The sequence below is a fragment of the Pseudophryne corroboree genome, chromosome 4, assembly GCF_028390025.1.
Source record: "Pseudophryne corroboree isolate aPseCor3 chromosome 4, aPseCor3.hap2, whole genome shotgun sequence".
Lineage (NCBI taxonomy): Eukaryota > Metazoa > Chordata > Amphibia > Anura > Myobatrachidae > Pseudophryne > Pseudophryne corroboree.
In genome coordinates this window covers 648499586-648513843 of record NC_086447.1, presented here as the reverse complement: position 1 = coordinate 648513843, position 14258 = coordinate 648499586, and the positions used below count along the sequence as shown (strand labels likewise).

General features: G+C 49.2%; 1 protein-coding gene across 14 annotated transcripts in view; it reads right to left on the bottom strand.

Moving 5' to 3' along the window:
* Positions 1 to 14258, bottom strand: part of WDR27 (WD repeat domain 27) — a 1147516-nt gene that overhangs the window by 1003651 nt on the left and 129607 nt on the right. The gene's annotated exons all lie outside the window — the stretch shown is intronic.

Sequence of the window (14258 nt, the reverse complement as noted above, 5' to 3'; positions counted from 1 at the left end):
TCTCCAGTTACCACTAAGAGACCCACACCAGTTTACCACTTTGCGGTGCAGCCTGACTCTGCAGTCTTCCATGACTACTCCAGCTTCCAGCTACAGATCCATCTGCTTCCAGCGGTCAGCTTCCAGCAGTGTTCACCTTTCTTAAAGTGCCGGTGCTTCTCCAGCGGATACCTACATATCAGCGGTATCCGCAAACCATCGGTACCTGCATATCATCATTTCCTATATCCTCGCTCCCTAGCTTCATTCTACTACCTGGCTGGTTCCATCCAGCATCCATTCCGTGTTTACTACCTGGCTGGTTCCATCCAGCACCCACTCCGTGTTTTCAACACCTGGCTGGTTCCATCCAGCATCCACAGCAGTCCTCTCAGCTACAGTGTTACCAGCTTCAAGTGCTACATCTGCTGGTGTGTTCCTCGGCTACTCTCACTACTACGGACGGGTCTGGTAAGGACATTCCATCACTGGGACATTAAGAACTGTACCTTATCCTACCAGTACCCTGTGGCTCTTGCCAAGCTTATAGTGATCCAGGAACTGTTTCATTTTAACTACTGCATATCTTTATTCATTTTCCACTGCTGTGAATACACGGAGTTCTGTTAATAAACTTTTATTGACACTTAAATCCTGGTTGTCATGGTCACGCCTTCGGGCAATCTTCCTACACCGTACTTACATGTCTAGGGGTCTGATTAAACCGGGTGGTCTTCTGTATGCCGGCGGTCGGGCTCCCGGCGCTCAGTATACCGGCGCCGGGAGCCCGACAGCCGGCATACCGACACTTATTTTCCCTCGTGGGGGTCCACGACCCCCATAGAGGGAGAATAAAATAGTGTGGCGCGCGTAGCGCGCCACCGTGCCCGTAGCGTGGCGAGCGCAGCGAGCCCGCAAGGGGCTCATTTGCGCTCGCCACGCTGTCGGTAAGCCGGCGGTCGGGCTCCCGGCGCCGGGATGCTGGTCGCCGGGAGCCCGACCGCCGGCCAGCCGTAGTGAACCCGATTAAACCTCCCAAGTTTAGTTTCACCTCAGCCCCTACAACTGAGGCTTCCTCCCGTCAGCTCAGGCCCTCAGTTGTGACAGCAGCTTTATGAGTTGAATAGTGGTTTCCAAAATCAAACTTTAGTAAATTTACCCACATGTTCTGCTCCACATACATGCACTACAGGAAATCTAGACACACCACTCAAATCAAAACACACACCCACACTAAAGACACACCTCAGCTGTTCAGCACCTCATTAGCGAGGCACTTGAGCAGCTGAACACAAATAGTGTTATCTATAGTCTACTCTACACGACAGGCCATGATTTACAATTGGTACACCATAAGCTACATTTTCTCTACCACCCTAAGCCACCCTAATATAGTGACACCATAACACAAACCTCTAATATAGTGACACCATAACACAAACCACATCCTTAAATCCATAACTTTCCTTAGCTTGTAAATTGTGACTGTGAGTCCATATAAAATGCAATTTCATTATAATGAATAATGATGGTAGAAAATATGTATTAGTACCTTAAATGGAAACAATTTCTATCAAATTATTTTCTAATATAGTGACACAATAACACAAACCTCATTAATACAGAACTGTCATAGAAGGTAGAAAAACTGAACCTAATTTGTTTACTGGATTGTAAATTTAAAAAAAGCTCAATTTGATGGTTTATCAAATGACTGCTCAGTTGGTGGATGGCAGAGCCGTAACTAGGTATGTGCGCTGTGTGCCTTGCACACAGCGCAGGATAAGCTGGGGCGAAACCAGCAGCTATCTATACTAGACAGCGCCGGTGCCTGAGTGTCAGCTTCGCCTCCCACCTCGCCAAGCCGGAGCTCAAAGCGCAGCTGCAGGAAGCCCCACCCCAGCCGCCACCTCATGGACTGAGCCGTGGCGCGCCTCTACCAGCATTATTGCCTGCCCCGCCCCCTCCGGCATCTCACACATGCAGGAGGAAGACGGGCACTGTGAGCAGCAGTACCTCTGGCTGGGAGCTTCTCTGCTCCCTACTCCGCGGCTGTCTCAGCCCCAGCTCCACTGTGCTCCCCTTCATGGCTCCATCCACGTCCTGCCCGGCTCCTTCTGTGTGGAGATGACCATGCTGCATAGGGGCTACCTGAAGCCTCCAGGCTGGAGGGGGCCACGTAGCTGCTGAGGGAACTCCGGCCCAAACTGGAGGTGGTCACTAGACAGGTGCGTGGCTGTGTATGTGGGGGGGACTGGAGGACTAAAGGGTTTGAGGGGTCAGAAGAATATGGGGTGTATGTGGGGGGACAGGGGTTATAGAGGATAAGACCAGGGGTTATGTGTGTGTGATAAATGGGTGGCTGTGTGCTGTAAAAAGGGGGACTGTCTGCCGTCATGTGTAAAAAGGGGGACGCTGTCTGCCATAATGTGTAAAAAGGAGGACGCTGTCTGCCGCAATGTGTAAAAAGGAGGACGCTGTCTGCCGCAATGTGTAAAAAGGGGGACGCTGTCTGCCGCAATGTGTAAAAAGGGGGACGCTGTCTGCCATAATGTGTAAAAAGTGGATGCTGTCTGCCGTAATGTTTAAAAGAGGAACGCTGTCTGTTGTAATGTGTAAAAAGGGGCTCTACCTGGTGTAGTGGCGCTACTGTGCGGCGTAATTTGAATAATGGAGACTACTGTGCACCGTAATAGAAAATGGTATTATTTTGTGGCCACACCCCTTCCCCATGAAGCCACGCCCCTATAAAAAAATTGCGCGCCTACGCCGCGCACTGCCTGTTTTGGATAAGAGGGGGGGCGCCGATGCCATTTCTTGCACACAGCGCTAAAATGTCTAGTTACGGCACTGGTGGATGGTAACCAAATAGGTTGAATTAAATGAGAGAAAATCTTGTTAAAAACGAGTTTTATGGTAAGAACTTACCTTTGTTAAAACTCTTTCTGCGAGGTACACTAGATTCCACAAGGAATGGACAATGGGGTGTAGAGTAGGATCTTGATCCGAGGCACCAACAGGCTCAAAGCTTTGACTGTTCCCAGAATGCATAGCGCCGCCTCCTATATCACCCCGCCTCCCTGCACAGCATCTCAGTTTTTAGTTAACCAGTCCAATGCAGTAGCAGGAAAAGAGACGACAACGGTTAGTAGCCACAACACCGCATTCTCGCGACAGGAGACGTGTCAGCAGCTAATGCCATACCAACCAAAAGAAGCTAAGTGCGTCAGGGTGGGCGCCTTGTAGAGCCCAGTGTACCACGCAGAAAGAGTTTTAACAAAGGTAAGTTCTTACCATAAAACTCGTTTTCTGCTGCGGGGTACACTGGGCTCCACAAGGAATGGACAATGGGGATGTCCTAAAGCAGTTCCTTATGAGAGGGGACGCACTGTAGCGGGCAAAGGAAGCATCCTGGGAAGCTGCAGTATCGAAGGCATAGAACCTTATGGACGTGCTCACAGAGGACCACGTAGCCGCCTTGCACAATTGTTCAAGGGTCGCACCACGTTGGGCCGCCCAAGAAGGTCCAACAGACCGAGTAGAATGGGCCTTAATGTGATCAGGAGCAGAGAGACCAGCCTTCACATAAGCATGTGCAATCACCATTCTAATTCATCTGGCCAGAGTTTGCTTGTGAGCAGGCCAGCCATGTTTGTGAAACCCAAACACAACAAAAAGAGAATCCGATTTCCTAACAGGAGCAGTTCTCTTCACATAGATACGGAGAGCCCGTACCACATCCAAAAACCGCTCTTTGGGAGACAGATCAGGAGAAACAAGTGCCGGAAATACAATCTCCTGATTAAGGTGGAACGAAGAAACTACCTTAGGTAGATAGCCGGGACGAGTCCTAAGAACCGCCCGGTCACGGTGAAATATCAGATATGGGGAACTACAAGACAAGGCACCCAAATCCGACACTCCTCTAGCTGAAGCAATAGCCAGCAGAAACACCACCTTAAGGGAAAGCCACTTAAGGTCAGCGGAACTAAGAGGTTCAAACGGAGTCTCTTGTAACGCCTCCAAAACCACCTACAAGTCCCAAGGAGCCACAGGCGGGACATAGGGAGGTTGAATACGCAACATGCCCTGAGTAAAGGTATGCACATCAGGTAAGGTCGCAATTTTTCTCTGAAACCACACCGACAAGGCAGATATTTGAACCTTAAGGGAGGCCAGACGCAGGCCTAAGTCCAGGCCCTGCTGAAGAAAAGCCAACAACTGGGCTATACTAAACTTGGAAGCGTCATAATCGTTAGATGCGCACCAAACAAAGTTAGAATGCCAGACCCTATAGTAAATCTGAGCCGAAGCCGGTTTCCGGGCCCGCAACATAGGTTGAATGACCGCCTCAGAAAACCCTTTAGCCCTTAAGACGGAAGCTTCAAGAGCCACGCCGTCAAAGACAGCCGGGCTAGGTCCTGGTAGACACAGGGGCCCTGAACGAGGAGGTCTGGGCGTTGTGGAAGTAGAAATGGACGCTCTGACGATAGGCCTTGCAGGTCTGAGAACCAGTGCCGTCTGGGCCACGCTGGAGCTATGAGAATCAGAATTCCTTTTTCTTGCTTGAACTTCCGAATTACCCTGGGCAGGAGTGACACCGGAGGGAACACGTACGGCAGCCAAAACCTCCACGGTACCGCCAGCGCATCAACGAATGCTGCTTGAGGATCCCTTGTCCTTGCTCCAAAGACCGGAACCTTGTGATTTTGTCGAGACGCCATCAGATCTACTTCTGGAAGGCCCCACCTTTCCACTAGGAATTGAAACACTTCTGGATGGAGGCCCCACTCGCCGGCATGCACGTCCTGACGACTGAGAAAGTCCGCTTCCCAATTCAGGACTCCCGGAATGAATATTGCCGATATGGCCGGTAGATGGCATTCTGCCCACTGTAGAATCCGTGAGACTTCCTACATTGCTAGGCGGCTTCGAGTGCCACCTTGATGATTTATGTAAGCCACTGTGGTGGCGTTGTCCGACTGTACTTGAACAGGATGGTTCTGAATTAAATGCTGGGCCAGGTTCAAGGCATTGAGGACCGCCCGCAACTCCAGAATATTGATCTCGAGGAGGGACTCCCCCTTGGTCCACTGCCCCTGAAGGGAGTGTTGCTCCAGCACCGCACCCCAACCTCTTAGACTGGCATCTGTCGTCAACAGGACCCAGTCGGATATCCAGAACGGACGGCCCCTGCACAGTTGTTGGTCCCGGAGCCACCAGAGCAGCGACAGACGGACCTCCGGAGTCAATGAGATCATTTGAGACCTGATCCGGTGAGGCAGGCCATCCCATTTGGCTAGAATCAGCATCTGAAGAGGGCGAGAATGAAATTGAGCGTACTCTACCATGTCGAATGCGGACACCATGAGGCCCAGCACCTGCATTGCCGAATGTATCGACACTTGCGGACGAGATAGGATGCAACGAATCCTGTCCTGAAGTTTCAGGACTTTCTCCTGAGACAGGAACAACCGCTGGTTGTGAGTGTCCAATAGTGCTTCCAGATGCACCATGCTCTGAGCAGGGATCAGGGTTGACTTCTTCCAGTTGATGAGCCACCCGAGGGCTTACAGAAACCGGACCGTCACATCTAGATGACGCAGGAGAAGTTCTGGGGAATTTGCCAGGATTAACAAGTTGTCCAAATACGGCAGTATCCTGACCCCTTGACGGCGGAGTACCACCGTCATCACCGCCATGACTTTTGTAAAGACTCGCGGAGCCGTTGTTAAACCAAAAGGTAATGCCCGAAACTGGTAATGGAAGTTGCCAATCGCAAATCTCAGGTATTGCTGATGAGACACTGCTATAGGAACATGCAAGTAAGCATCCTGTATGTCCAGGGAGACCATGAAGTCCCCAGGTTCCAAGGCCAGAACTATAGAGCGAAGGGTTTCCATCTGGAACTTGGAAACCTTCACAAACCTGTTCAATGCCTTGAGGTTGAGAATGGGCCGGGAGGACCCATTCGGTTTCGGGACTAGAAACAGTGGAGAATAGTACCCCCGGACCCTCTGCGCAAGAGGCACCTGTACTACTACTCCTGTATCTAGGAGGGTCTGTACCACCGAATGTAGAGTATTTGCCTTTGTCTTGTCCAACGGGACATCTGTCTGGCAAAACCGATGAGGGGGGCGGTTTTTGAAGGCTATGGCGTAACCTCGTGTGACGACTTCCCGTACCCAAGCATCTGAAGTGGTCTTCAACCATTCCTGGGTATACCCTAGAAGCCGGCCCCCCACCCTGGGATCCCCCAGAGGTCATGCGGTAGGCTTATCTGTCTTGGAAGCTGGTTTACCGGCCGCCCAGGCTCTTTTGGGCTTAGGCTTACCAGGTTTGGAAGTGCAGGCCTGCTTGTTGTACGCCTGACCTTTTGCTTTACCTGAAGGACGAGAGGGGCAAAAGGAAGTACCTTTAGCCTTCGACACAGAAGGAGCAGTACTTGGCAGACAGGCAGTTTTGGCAGTAGCCAAGTCAGCCACAATCTTATTTAAATCCTCCCCAAACAGAATATCTCCCTTAAAAGGGAGTACCTCCAGGGTTTTTCTAGAGTCCAGATCCACAGACCAGTATCTCAGCCACAATATCCGTAGAGCCAGGACTGATGTAGTAGAGGCCTTGGCTGCCAGGATACCGGCATCAAAAGCCGCCTCTTTAATATAACGAGAAGCTGTGACAATATAAGACAAGCATTGTCTAGCATGGTCAGGGGAGATTTCAGCATCTAACTCCAAGGCCCATGCTTCAATGGCCTCTGCAGCCCAAGTAGCTGCAATAGTGGGTCTTTGTGCAGCACCCGTGAGGGTGTCAATCGCTTTCAGACAACCCTCCACACGTTTATCCCTAGGCTCTTTTAGAGACGTGACGGTGGTGACCGTAGAGCTGAGGAAACCACCATCCTAGCCACATGTGAGTCCTCTGGAGGAGGCGTTTCCCAATTCTTAGACAGCTACGGCGCGAGGGGATAGCGAGCCAGCATCTTCTTTTGAGGCACAAACTTTGTACCCGGGTTTTCCCAGGGTTCCTGACGTATATCAATTAGGTGGTTAGAGTGAGGTAAAACTTGTTTAATCACCTTCTGACGCTTGAACCTATCTGGTTTCTTAGGAGGAACGGATGGCTCGGGATCATCCGTAATCTCTAAAATTAACTTAATAGCCTCCAAGAGTTCAGGAACATCCACATGTGAACCACCCTCCCCATCAGCCGTATCTGAGTCAGAACCTGTGGGGTCAGTGTAAGTGCCGTCTTCATCCGACGAGGTGTCAGTGACAGCAGTGGATTGTGAGGAGACAAGCGCTCGCTTAGAGGACCCCTTGGACATAGGCGAGCGACGGTCAGACTTTTTAGTAGTCAGGGACTGGTTCAACTTCTTTATTTGAGCAGATAAATTGTCCGCCCACGGCGGGTTAGCTGCAGGGACCACAAATGGTTGTACCGGCATTGGGGGTCCCATAGGGGGTGTTAGTTTATGAACTACTGTATGCAGAAGCGTGGAAAAAGCGGCCCACAGCGGGTCATTATTTGTCCCCGTTGCCACCGTCCCACTGGGGGGCAAGAAGCCCCCAGAACCAAAGCTGCTATATTCTCCTCATAGGTATCTGCGGCTTCAGCAACAACGGCAGTGAGTTCAGCCACAGAACCGTTACCCTCAGAAGCAGACATGATATAACTTGCAGTATCAGGTAACACAGTACAATTTGTCAGCAGCACGATACCTCTAGCCCAAACCCCTGCGCAGTGTAGTCAGCACCAGCAGAGATAAAGGAGAGATATGGTGACTAAATCACAGAGAAAAATACGTAAAACAGTATATCTTTGTGAAAATCCTATATTAGATAAAATCTGACGCACCAAGCTCCCTCAGGTTATAGAATATAGGGATAGCAGGTTGAGTGAAAGACACGAAATGGACACCACTCAGCTATCAAATGCACACACGAATAGTCACAGTTTGTACAATGCAGAGGTTATTACTAACAATATTACTGCACTGGGCTAGCTTAAACAGCTATATAACAATAGATATAACAGTACACAGTAAGAACTGGATGTATATCAAAGGGTAATTGTACTAGGAAACACTGACTAAATACACTCTTTCTTAACTAACACTGACTAAAAAAGGCAGGTAGAATACTTAAGCGTCTTGTAAAGTCACAGTGAAAAAATCAAGAAGGGAAAAGAAAGACCCTATGCTGGGGCACTCTTATTGAGAAAATGAGACAGTAAAATTTAATCTTTATTATGGATCATTTAAAATATAGTGTGACAGACAAGATAAGGTATTCCAAACACTAATATAAATACCAAGGTAATTTCAAATTAATAAACAGTAAATACCGCAAAAGATGAAAATGTATTATATATTCGCAGGAGTAGCTTAACATATGTCCACTATCAACAGGTGGATAGTTGGAGTCTCCTGTGATGATATCCCATGAGTTAATCTAAGACCATTGGATTGAAAGGTTTGTTGCCTAGTATGGTGTTGAACCACCTTCTGTATCAATGTCTGACGGTAGTGTCACCATAGGCATTTTAATGCAGCGGATTAGACAGGAGTGTATAATCTGCTGAGTTAATGAAAAATTAATTAATGATAACCAACAAATAGTGGATCGAATCATAAAGAAGTGATTTTAAAGACACAGCAGATTTGTGAAAAGATATGGGTATTCATATATGAAACTGTTCTTTCTATTGAAAGAGGAGAAAAAGAAGATTAGAGGAATGTTCCTGCTGCTTTCCAACCAAGTTTACTGCACCTGGTGTTCCTTGGCAGTCTCCCAAACAAGTACTGACCACGCCTTCCAGAGCTTTGCTTCCAAGATCTGACGAGATAAGGCGTCTCCTGTGGAGTATGGCCGTAAACGGTCGGATGAGTGAGTACTTATTCCTGGTAAACAGAAATGTGCTTCTGCTGTCCAGAATGGGGGCTTCCACAAACATTAATCACCACCACCGTGGTGAAAGGAACTGGATGAGAGAGCACACCGGTACAGAGGTGCAAGAGTGCAAGGAAAGAAAAAATTATAGCAATAAATGCCAATAAGGCATGAATTGGGTAAAGGAGAAAAGAAAAAGGAGAAGACAATAACTTGTAAATATATGTACAGCGACCAGGTGCGACTAGGAAACCCTGACTAAATGCACTCTTTCTTAACTAACACTGACTAAAAAATAAGAATTTACTTACCGAAAATTCTATTTCTCGTAGTCCGTAGTGGATGCTGGGAACTCCGTAAGGACCATGGGGAATAGCGGCTCCGCAGGAGACTGGGCACAAAAGTAAAGCTTTAGGACTACCTGGTGTGCACTGGCTCCTCCCCCTATGACCCTCCTCCAAGCCTCAGTTAGGATACTGTGCCCGGACGAGCGTACACAATAAGGAACGATTTATGAATCCCGGGTAAGACTCATACCAGCCACACCAATCACACCGTACAACCTGTGATCTGAACCCAGTTAACAGCATGATAACAGAGGAGCCTCTGGAAAGATGGCTCACAACAACAATAACCCGATTTAGTTAACAATAACTATGTACAAGTATTGCAGACAATCCGCACTTGGGATGGGCGCCCAGCATCCACTACGGACTACGAGAAATATAATTATCGGTAAGTAAATTCTTATTTTCTCTGACGTCCTAGTGGATGCTGGGAACTCCGTAAGGACCATGGGGATTATACCAAAGCTCACAAACGGGCGGGAGAGTGCGGATGACTCTGCAGCACCGAATGAGAGAACTCCAGGTCCTCCTCAGCCAGGGTATCAAATTTGTAGAATTTTGCAAACGTTTTTGCCCCTGACCAAGTAGCTGCTCGGCAAAGTTGTAAAGCCGAGACCTCTCAGGCAGCCGCCCCAGATGAGCCCACCTTCCTTGTGGAGTGGGCATTTACAGATTTTGGCTGTGGCAGGCCTGCCACAGAATGTGCAAGCTGAATTGTACTACAAATCCAACGAGCAATAGTCTGCTTAGAAGCAGGAGCACCCAGCTTGTTGGGTGCATACAGGATAAACAGCGAGTCAGATTTTCTGACTCCAGCCGTCCTGGAAACATATATTTTCAGGGCCCTGACAACGTCCAGCAACTTGGAGTCCTCCAAGTCCCTAGTAGCCGCAGGTACCACAATAGGCTGGTTCAGGTGAAACGCTGAAACCACCTTAGGGAGAAATTGAGGACGAGTCCTCAATTCTGCCCTGTCCGTATGAAAAATCAGGTAAGGCTTTTATAAGATAAAACCGCCAATTCTGACACGCGCCTGGCCGAAGCCATGGCCAACAGCATGACCACTCTCCATGTGAGATATTTCAAATCCACAGATCTAAGCGGTTCAAACTAATGTGATTTTAGGAACCCCAAAACCACATTGAGATCCCAAGGTGCCACTGGAGGCACAAAAGGAGGCTGTATATGCAGCACCCCCTTGACAAACGTCTGAACTTCAGGAACTGAAGCCAGTTCTTTTTGGAAGAAAATCGACAGGGCCGAAATCTGAACATTAATGGATCCTAATTTTAGGCCCATAGACACTCCTGTTTGCAGGAAATGCAGGAATCGACCCAGTTGAAATTCCTCTGTAGGGGCCTTCCTGGCCTCGCACCACGCAACATATTTACGCCAAATGCGGTGATAATGTTTTTCGGTTACATCCTTCCTGGCTTTGATCAGGGTAGGGATGACTTCATCCGGAATGCCTTTTTCCTTCAGGATCCGGCGTTCAACCGCCATGCCGTCAACGCAGCCGCGGTAAGTCTTGGAACAGACAGGGTCCTTGCTGGAGCAGGTCCCTTCTTAGAGGTAGAGGCCACGGGTCCTCTGTGAGCATCTCTTGAAGTTCCGGGTACCAAGTCCTTCTTAGCCAATCCGGAGCCACGAGTATAGTTATTACTCCTCTCCGTCTTATAATTCTCAGTACCTTGGGTATGAGAGGCAGAGGAGGGAACACATACACTGACTGGTACACCCACGGTGTTACCAGAGCGTCCACAGCTATTGCCTGAGGGTCCCTTGACCTGGCGCAATACCTGTCCAGTTTTTTGTTGAGGCGGGACGCCATCATGTCCACCTTTGGTTTTTCCCAACGGTTCACAATCATGTGGAAGACTTCTGGGTGAAGTCCCCACTCTCCCGGGTGGAGGTCGTTCCTGCTGAGGAAGTCTGCTTCCCAGTTGTCCACTCCCGGAATGAACACTGCTGACAGTGCTATCACATGATTTTTCGCCCAGCGAAGAATCCTTGCAGCTTCTGCCATTGCCCTCCTGCTTCTTGTGCCGCCCTGTCTGTTTACATGGGCGACTGCCGTGATGTTGTCTGACTGGATCAGCACCGGCTGACCTTGAAGCAGAGGTCTTGCTAGGCTTAGAGCATTGTAAATGGCCCTTAGCTCCAGGATACTTATGTGAAGAGATGTCTCCAGGCTTGACCACAAGCCCTGGAAATTCCTTCCCTGTGTGACTGCTCCCCAGCCTCGCAGGCTGGCATCCGTGGTCACCAGGACCCAGTTCTGAATGCCGAATCTGCGGCCCTCTAGAAGATGAGCACTCTGCAACCACCACAGGAGAGACACCCTTGTCTTTGGTGACTGGGTTATCCGCTGATGCATCTGAAGATGCGATCCGGACCATTTGTCTAGCAGGTCCCACTGGAAAGTTCTTGCGTGGAATCTGCCGAATGGAATTGCTTCGTAGGAAGCCACCATTTTTCCCAGGACCCCTTGTGCATAGATGCACTGACACTTGGCCTGGTTTTAGGAGGTTTCTGACTAGTTCGGATAACTCCCTGGCTTTCTCCTCCGGGAGAAACACCTTTTTCTGGACTGTGTCCAGGATCATTCCTAGGAATAGAAGACGTGTCGTCGGGATCAGCTGCGACTTTGGAATATTGAGAATCCAACCGTGCTACCGCAACACTACTTGAGATAGTGCTACCCCGACTACCAACTGTTCCCTGGATCTTGCCCTTATCAGGAGATCGTCCAAGTAAGGGATAAATAAAACTCCCTTCCTTCGAAGGAGAATCATCATTTCGGCCATTACCTTGGTAAAGACCCGGGGTGCCGTGGACAAACCAAACGGCAGCGTCTGAAACTGATAGTGACAGTTCTGTACCACAAACCTGAGGTACCCTTGGTGAGAAGGGTAAATTGGGACATGGAGGTAAGCATCCTTGATGTCCAAAGACACCATATAATCCCCTTCTTCCAGGTTCGCAATCACCGCTCTGAGTGACTCCATCTTGAATTTGAACCTTTGTATGTAAGTGTTCAAGGATTTCAGATTTAAAATAGGTCTCACCGAGCCGTCCGGCTTCGGTACCACAAACAGCGTGGAATAATAATACCCCTTTTCCTGTTGCAGGAGGGTTACCTTGATTATCACCTGCTGGGAATACAGCTTGTGAATGGCTTCCAATACCGCCTCCCTGTCGGAGGGAGATGTCGGTAAAGCAGACTTTAGGAAACGGCGAGGGGGAGACGTCTCGAATTCCAAATTGTACCCCTGAGATACCACCTGAAGGATCCAGGGGTCCACCTGTGAGTGAGCCCACTGCACGCTGAAATTCCTGAGACGGGCCCCCACCGTACCTGAGTCCGCTAGTGAAGCCCCAGCGTCATGCTGAGGACTTGGCAGAAACGGGAGAGGGCTTCTGTTCCTGGGAACTGGCTGTTTGCTGCAGCCTTTTTCCTCTCCCTCTGCCACGGGGCAGAAATGAGGAGCCTTTTGCCCGCTTGCCCTTATGGGGCCGAAAGGACTGCGCCTGATAATACGGCGTCTTCTTATGTTGAGAGGCTACCTGGGGTAAAAATGTGGATTTCCCAGCAGTTGCCGTGGCCACCAGGTCTGATATACCTACCCCAAATAACTCCTCCCCTTTATAAGGCAATACTTCCATATGCCTTTTGGAGTCAGCATCACCTGACCACTGCCTCGTCCATAACCCTCTTCTGGCAGAAATGGACAGCGCACTTACTCTTGATGCCAGTCGGCAAATATCCCTCTGTGCATCACGCATATATAGAAATGCATCTTTTAAATGCTCTATAGTCAGTAATATACTGTCCCTATCTAGGGTATCAATATTTTCAGTCAGGGAATCCGACCACGCCACCCCAGCACTGCACATCCAGGCTGAGGCGATTGCTGGTCGCAGTACAACACCCGTGTGAGTGTATATACATTTTAGGATATTCTCCTGCTTTCTGTCAGCAGGTTCCTTAAGGGCGGCCGTATCCGGAGACGGTAGTGCCACCTGTTTAGACAAACGTGTGAGCGCTTTATCCACCCTAGGGGGTGTTTCCCAACGTGCCCTATCCTCTGGCGGGAAGGGGTATGATGCTAATAACCTTTTAGGAATTATCAGTTTTTTATCGGGGGAAACCAACGCTTCATCACACACTTCATTTAATTCCTCAGATGCAGGAAAAACTATAGGCAGTTTTTTCTCACCAAACATAATACCCTTTTTAGTGGTACTTGTATTATCAGAAAAATGTAAAACATTTTTCATAGCCTCAATCATGTAACGTGTGGCCCTACTGGAAGTCACATTCGTCTCTTCATCGTCGACACTGGAGTCAGTATCCGTGTCGGCGTCTGTATCTGTCATCTGAGGTAACGGGCGTTTTAGAGCCCCTGATGGCTTTTGAGACGCCTGGACAGGCACAAGCTGAGTAGCCGGCTGTCTCATGTCATCATTTTTGTCACTTAATTCCTTCCATAAGCTCTGCCACTCAGGTGTCGACTCCCTAGGGGGTGACAACTCCATTACAGGCAATTGCTCCGCCTCCACACCATTTTCCTCCTCATACATGTCGACACAATCGTACCGACACACAGCACACACACAGGGAATGCTCTGATAGAGGACAGGACCCCACTAGCCCTTTGGGGAGACAGAGGGAGAGTATGCCAGCACACACCAGAGCGCTATATATATATATACAGGGATAACCTTATAGAAGTGTTTTTCCCCTTATAGCTGCTGTTTTATTAATACTGCGCCAAATTAGTGCCCCCCTCTCTTTTTTAACCCTTTCCGTAGTGTAGTAACTGCAGGGGAGAGCCAGGGAGCTTCCCTCCAACGGAGCTGTGAGGAAAAATGGCGCCAGTGTGCTTGAGGAGATAGGCTCCGCCCCTTTTTCGCTGACTTTTCTCCCGCATTTTTATGGATTCTGGCAGGGGTTAAAATACATCCATATAGCCCTGGGGGTTATATGTGATGTATTTTCGCCAGCCAAGGTGTTTTTATTGCTGCTCAGGGCGCCGCC